The sequence below is a fragment of the Myotis myotis genome, unplaced genomic scaffold, assembly GCF_014108235.1.
Source record: "Myotis myotis isolate mMyoMyo1 unplaced genomic scaffold, mMyoMyo1.p scaffold_m19_p_4, whole genome shotgun sequence".
In the NCBI taxonomy this organism is placed as follows: Eukaryota; Metazoa; Chordata; class Mammalia; order Chiroptera; family Vespertilionidae; genus Myotis; species Myotis myotis.
The window spans coordinates 98,048,326-98,056,320 of record NW_023416346.1 but is presented as its reverse complement, the minus strand read 5'-3'; the positions used below and the strand labels follow the sequence as shown (position 1 = coordinate 98,056,320).

The window sequence follows — 7,995 nt, the reverse complement described above, 5'->3', positions numbered from 1 at the left end:
ATTCAAAGAACTAAAGCCAATCCTTCTCAGACTATTCCAAAAAATTCAAGAGGAAGGCACACTTCCAAGCTATTTCTATGAAGGCAGCATTACCCTAATTCCAAAACCAGATAAAGACACCACAAAGAAAAAGAATTATAGGCCAATATCCCTGATGAAATAGATGCTAAAATCCTCAACAAAATTCTAGCAAACCAGAACCACCATTACATTAGAAAGATCATACACCATGACCAAGTGGGATTTATTCCAAGAATGCAAGGCTGGTATAATATCCACAAATCAATAAACGTGATACATCACATAAACAAATTGAGAGACAAAAATCACATAATCCTATCGATTGATGCAGAAAAGGCATTTGACAAAGTCCAACACCCTTTTCTGATAAAAACGCTCAGCAAAGTGGGGATAGAGGGATCATACCTCAACATAATAAAAGCCTTATATGACAAACCTACAGCCAACATCATACTCAATGGGCAAAAACTAAAACCATTTCCCTTAAGAACAGGAACAAGACAGGGATGCCCACTTTCACCACTCCTGTTCGACATAGTACTGGAAGTGCTAGCCAACGTGATCAGACAAGAAGAAGAAATAGCCCTAACCGGTTTGGCTCAGCAGATAGAGCGTCTGCTTGTGGACTGAAGGGTCCCAGGTTCGATTCTGGTCAAGGGCATGTACCCCGGTTGCGGGCACATCTCCAGTAGGGGGCGTGCAAGAGGCAGCTGAATCGATGTTTCTCTCTCATCAATGTTTCTAACTCTCTATCCCTCTCCCTTCCTCTCTGTAAAAAATCAATAAAATATATTTTTTTAAAAAAGAAGAAATAAACGGCATTCAAATTGGAAAAGAAGAAGTAAAATTGTCATTATTCGCAGATGACATGATACTGTACTTAGAAAACCCTAAAAACTCCATCAAAAAATTATTAGAACTAATAAATGAATTTGGCAATGTAGCAGGATACAAAATTAACGCCAAAAAATTTATGGCATTTTTATATGCAAATAGTGAACTTACAGAAAGAGAAATTACAAAAACAATCCCATTTACCATTGAACCAGAAAATTTAAGATACCTAGGAATAAACTTGACTAAGGAGCTAAAAGACCTCTACCCAGAAAACTACAGGACATTGAAAAAAGAGATAGAGGAAGACATAAACAGATGGAAGATCATACCATGTTCATGGATTGGTAGAATCAACATCATCAAAATGTCCATACTACCCAAAGCAATCTATAGATTCAATGCACTTACCACTAAAATACCAACAGCATATTTCACAGATCTAGAAAGAACTCTCCAAAAATTCATCTGGAATGAAAAAAAAACAAACCCGAATAGCTGCTGCAATGCTGAGAAAGAAGAACAAAGTAGGTGGGATCTCAATACCAGATATCAAGCTGTATTACAAAGCCACTGTTCTCAAAACTGCCTGGTACTGGCACAAGACCAGACATATAGATCAATGGAATAGAATAGAGAACCCAGAAATCAACCCAAACCACTATGCTCAATTAATATTTGACAAAGGAGGCAAGAGCATACAATGGAGTCAAGACAGTCTCTTCAATAAATGATGCTGGGTAATTTGGTCAGACACCTGCAAAAAAATGAAACTAGACCACCAACTTACACCATACACAAAAATAAACTCAAAATGGATAAAGGACTTAAATGTAAGATGGCAAACCATAAAAATATTAAAGGAATCCACAGGTAGCAAAATCTCAGATATATGCCAAAGGAATTACTTAATTGACACAACCCCTAGGGCAGTGATGGCGAACCTTTTGAGCTCAGCATGTCAGCATTTTGAAAAACCCTAATTTAACTCTGGTGCCGCGTCACATATAGAAATTTTTTTATATTTGCAACCATAGTAAAACAAAGATTTATATTTTTGATACTTATTTTATATATTTAAATGCCATTTAACAAAGAAAAATCAACCAAAAAAATGAGTTCGTGTGTCACCTCTGACACGCGTGCCATAGTTTTGCCATCACTGCCCTAGGACAATGGAAACTAAAGGGAAAATAAACAAATGGGACTATATAAAAACAAAAAGCTTCTGCACAGCAAAAGAAACCATCAACAAAACAACAAGAAAACCCACTGCATGGGAGATCATATTTGCCAATGATATCTCTGATAAAGGTTTAATCTCCAACATTTACAGGGAACTCATACAACTTAACAAAAGGAAGATAAACAACCCAATCAAAAAATGGGCAATGGACCTAAATAGACACTTTTTGAAAGAGGACATACATAAGGCTGAGAGACATATAAAAACATGCTCAAAGTCACTAATCATCCAAGAGATGCAAATCAAAATGACAATGAGGTACCACCTCACACCTGTCTGAATGGCTATCATCAACAAACCAACAAATGACACATGCTGGTGAGGATGCGGAAAAAAGGAACCCTTGTTCACTGCTGGTGGGAATGCAAACTGCTGCAGCCACTGTGGAGAACAGTATGGAGTTTCCTCAAAAAACTAAAAATGGAACTTCCATTTGACCCAGTGATCCCACTCCTAGGAATATATCCCAAGAAATCAGAAACACCAATCAGAAAGGATATATGCACCCCTATGTTCATAGCAGCACAATTTACAATAGTTAAGATTTGGAATCAGCCTAGGTGTCCATCAGCAGATGAATGGATTAAAAAACTTTGGCACATCTACACAATGGAATACTATGCTGCTGTACAAAGGAAGGAACTCATACCATTTGCAACAGCATGGATGGAGCTGGAGAGCATTATGCTAAGTGAAATAAGTCAACCAGAGAAAGATAACTATCGCATGCTCTCACTCATTTGTGGATTATAATGAGCAACATAAACCGTTGAACAAAAACAGATGTAGAGACAGAGAAGCATCGATCAGATGCTCAAAACTCAGAGGGAAGATAGGGTAGGGTGGGGGTAAGGGGGAGAGATCAACCATATAAGCATAAGCGATGGATGTGGACAACAGGGGTAAGGGTGAGGGCAGGATTGGGGGGATGAGGGGACATTGGGGGGATAAGGACACATTTGTAATATCTTAATCAATAAAGGGAAAACATTTTAAAAAAATATGATATACATAATACACATATGGGTAGTAAAATAAAATATAAATTGGGTTATCTTTTGGTGATAATATTTCAGGTTTTTAAAAACATTTTTGGCATTTTAAAAATTTATAACATTCACATATACTACATATATTTATAATCAGAAAAGTATTTTAAATCAATAAAAAGTATATAATAATTTCATCATCTACTTGAGGTTTACTTGTAATATATCAGAGCTGAATGCAAATACTTTTGCAGGGTTTTTATTTGCTTCTTAATAACTTTAATTTTATTTAATAACTCTTAAATTTTAAATAAGTTTTTATGGAGAAAGTAGTAACCATAATGCCAGGTACTAAAGATAACCATATAAACAAACAATTTTCTTTAGAATTTATTAATTGGCACATAAAGTTTCCTTCTAAATGCTAGATAACATTTTATCAAATGTTAGGGGGTCTATCATATTTTTGTCTTTATATTTTGTTGATGTATTTTCAAAATCCCTTTCATTTCAGACATAGAATATTTTTTTCAGAAAAAAGTAAAATTTAAGTACAATTCTTTTTTAAAATATATATTTTATTGACTTTTTACAGAGAGGAAGGGAGAGGGATAGAGAGCTGGAAACATCGATGAAAAAGAAACATCAATCAGTTGCCTCCTGCACACTCCCTACTGGGGATGTGCCCGCAACCAAGGTACATGCCCTTGAGCAGAATCGAACCTGGGACCCTTGAGTCCTCAGGCCGACACTCTATTCACTGAGCCAAACCGGTTAGGGCTAAGTACAATTCTTAATACTAAAACTTCTCCTTAAATTTAGATGTTTACTTTGAATATCTACCTGAGAATACTTGTATTAGCTATGAAACATCTTTCCTTTTAGTCAGATAACAAATGAACAATATTCATGACCATGAAAAACTTACTTTTAAGATTCTTGGTTACGATGTGTCTAACAAAGTGAAATAGCATTCAAGTAAAATAGATACTATTTGAACAATCCAAGTCCTCCAAATCACTAATACCTGATTTTATCAGATAACTGAAGCAAAAATCATCACTAGGTGTTTTCACAAGAGCAAGTCCACATACCTTTTATATCTCTGGGTTCCTTTAACAGCACCTAGTGGTTTGGCAAAAAAGAAGAGTTCAATTAACACTGATTGAAATAACATAGCTATAATATTTATTTATTATCACTCACTGGTGCCAATTACTAGTGTTTTAAGGAAAAAAAGGTTAATTGAAAAAATTAGTTTCTACATTCCATGATTTATAGTACAAGATAATGGTCCTTAAGCTTTTTGAATATGAAGACCCCTTTGTAATACCAAAAATATTCCCAGGATCTACATGACAGTAATTGCCTTGTTTAGGGTCACTGACTAAATAACTATATGACAGTAACTTTGATAAAATCAATAACACTTAAATAATTGAGTTTCGAGGATTTTATTAAAATTACAGTCAATTCTAAAACGTGGATCACCTGCAGTAACCCAGAGCTCTTGGTCCTTCAGAGAATGACTGCTCATAGGTGTATAGCTTTGCCCAAGATACACATACAATTTAAATCAATTGATTATAATAAATATTTTTAAAGTACCTACTAGATGCCAGGCACTATGACAGGGCCAGATGATAAAAGATAGATTGAGTCCCTACCTTTAAAAAGTTCAATATAGTGAGAAACACTAACTGAAAATTATAAATGCAGTCTGCCAGTACAAAAATGACATAATTATACAGGGAGGCAGTGAAGTGTCAAAAAAAGGTTCTTATCAGATCTGGTCCGAATCTTAAATGTAGAATGGGAATTACTGGAGTTTAAGAGAAGATGGAATTTCAGGTTTAATGTCATCCCAAAGCAAAGCCACAGAGGTGATAACTAGCATCAAATGGACTTGGAGACAAAGCTTTGGATTGTTACTGTACAATAATGTGTAAATCAAGCAATTGTAGAATATAAGCCTAAACGAGACAGAAAGAGGCCTAATCATGAAGGACCTTATGTTATTATATTAAGGAGCTTGAATCTTATGCTACAAAGAATGGGGTAACCATTTAGGGTTTTAAGCTGGGGTATGGTATAATCAGACTTCTGCTTTATATAGAACTTTATGGTAGCTGTATAGTAGATGGATTTGAAAGAAATAAGAATAGAGGTAAGGAAAATATTTGTTGACTAAAATGACTGGCTGAATGCATGAAGCTGTAGTATTCTAGACAAAAGACAGTGAGAGTCAGAACTATGATTATATTACTAGGAATAGAAAGGAAAAGATTAATAAAAATATTTATATCAAATTAGCAGGGCCCAGTGACTGATAAAATGTGAAATATAAAAGATAAGAAGTAAAAGACAAATCCTGGTTTGAGGGGGAAAAAATGGAGTCACCAAATGAAATTCAAAATCCTGAATGAAGAGCTCTTTTTGTAGGAATAATGACAAGATCTATTTTTCCTGACCTGTAAGACAGAGATATCTAGCAAGAGTTAGATAATGGAGCTTGAAGCTCAAATGAGAGAAATGTGAGGTAGAAATATACATTTTTTTGTCATCATCACAGAGGTAATAGAAGATAAAGTATAAATCTCACACAAAGAGAGAGTGTAGAATCATAAAAAAAAATAGTTGCATAACAGAATCCTTGGAACACTTACATTTAGACAGTGAGAGAATAAGAGTCCATGAAATTCACAAAGTACAGTTAAATACTGTGAAGTGGAAAGGTTCAAAGAGAAAAATGCAATAAGTATTATGAAGTTGTGTTATGTAATAACATTTAAAAATGTTCATCAAACTTGGAAATTAGATAAATAACAGCAATGATAACTATCAGCTTCTGTGAAATGGAAGGGAAAACCAGATTGCAGTTGTCCATAAAGTCTATTATCTGTTCAAGATATTTATTGAGTGTCTTCTACTTGCCAAGCATGATACTACATACTGGGCATAGAGTGGTGGACAAAATAGACATGGGTTCCTTTCATTATGGAGCTTTTCCCATGTAGTTAGATGCCTACATCACCAATTTGCTGGACAATGGAGAAAAATAGATATTTTTTAAATTTTTATTTATTGTTCATACCTATTTCTAGCCCTCTCACTTTGGAAATGTGCTTTCCTGAGCCTATCTAGAAAATCAGCTATCAGATTCAGCAGATTATATGCATCTATATCCCTATAACTTTTGGGATTTTCAACTATTCTTTCTAAAGTTAATTCAGTATTTTCCAATCTTATTTCTGTTTTTCATTCTGGGTACTTATAATTTGGACTTTTTTCATTTTAATTATTATCCTGTTCTTTATGTTTATTTGGGTAAATACTCATAGCTAGTTCTGAAGATTTATTTGTTTTCCTATTGTTACCCTTATCTTTGTTGTTGTTGTTACTTTAATAGTAAGCAAACTCTCTAATTTCAATTTGAAAATTTTAAATCTTTTGATCTCTCTAGACATTATGAAACTTTATCACTATTCTTTGTCACTTTAAAGATGTTGTTGAGTGCCTGTACTTGCCCCAAATGTGATGTGAATAAAATAATCCTCTTATTCCATTTCTTTTTCTTAAAGGGCTATATTATTTTAGCAAGTGTATTCTTTAAATCCTTGATATCCTCAACATTATATGCATTTTATTAATCTACATAGATACAATGAAAATTAAAATGGAAAATACTATGTAACATGCCAAGCATGGGTACCTCAAACATTATAGAGCCTTCAATAAATATTGAAAGCAGCATAATGTAATAGAAAAAGAATATGATAGTCTCAGAATCCTACTATGCCAGGGCTTGAATCAGAATATTTGTAATTTATAAATTATGTGACTATAAATAAATTATTTAATCTTTGTACCTTAGTTTTTTATCTCTAGAATCAGGGTTAATGATGATATACTTCAATGGCTGTTGGATGATAAAGAGAAAAAGCACAGTGAACATTCAATAAAACATCCATTTTCTTACCCTTGCCTAAAAATCAAATGGAATATATGTGACTCTTATCTTTTCTAAAAAAATGCATATCTGGTATGCCACTTTAAAAACTTTCAGCTCTTGTGTCCTTTGTGAGACAAACGATAACTGAGCAAGTACTTATAAAAAATGTGAAATAATAAACTATAGCCAAAATACTATTTTTTAACCTCTTTTTGGAAAGTATTATTTCTTTAAGTGCATTGTAATAAAAGGGCAAAATTCTGAAGCTATTTTATACGGGCTAGGGAAAAGTAGATTTACAGTTGTTTGTATGGAAAATAATATAATAATTAATAACAATAAAAGAATAAACTGTGTTTTGTGCACTCACAACCATAAACCTACTTTTGCCCTACCCTGTATGGTAAATAACATTAAGATCAATATTAAAACCAAAGTGCTAGAAAAATGAGACATTCAATGATAACACTTATTTCATTATTAAGGCTTTATAATACATTTATGGAATTTATTTTCCATAAGGAATATACACACATACACTCACCGACCACTAGATCTATCTAGTGTTATAAATAAATAATGGCACTGACAATACTATTAACTTTTAAAAAACATTTTTAAAATGCATATAATAAACTATTAAACAGTACAAGTGAGACATGAATTAGTGAACTAAATGTCTACTAAAGTGATTTCACAGCTGCTATAACATATTTCTATTAGTAAAAAATGGTGACAAGAACAACAGTACTACTACTACAATTATTCTACTATTGATGTTGTTTCTCTTAACAATAATAACGCCTTTCTTTAATTGAACATTAGTTCTATTTCTTGTGGTCTGCTATATACAATCATATATCCTTAAATGACACAGATGCGTCTTGATAAATGTGTTGTTAGGCAATTTTGTCATTGTGTGAACACCATAAAACACATACAAACCTAGACAG

The 7,995-nt window shown here is 33.3% G+C and overlaps 1 long non-coding RNA gene across 1 annotated transcript; it reads right to left on the bottom strand.

Annotated features, from left to right (window-relative positions):
* Window positions 1–4,184: 4,184 nt before the first annotated feature.
* LOC118654031 lies at window positions 4,185–7,014 on the bottom strand. The gene is made up of 3 exons (XR_004966957.1): window positions 6,960–7,014; window positions 5,757–5,810; window positions 4,185–4,215 (listed from the first exon to the last, which is right to left on the bottom strand). It is a non-coding gene; the product is annotated as an uncharacterized LOC118654031 (long non-coding RNA).
* Window positions 7,015–7,995: the final 981 nt, after the last annotated feature.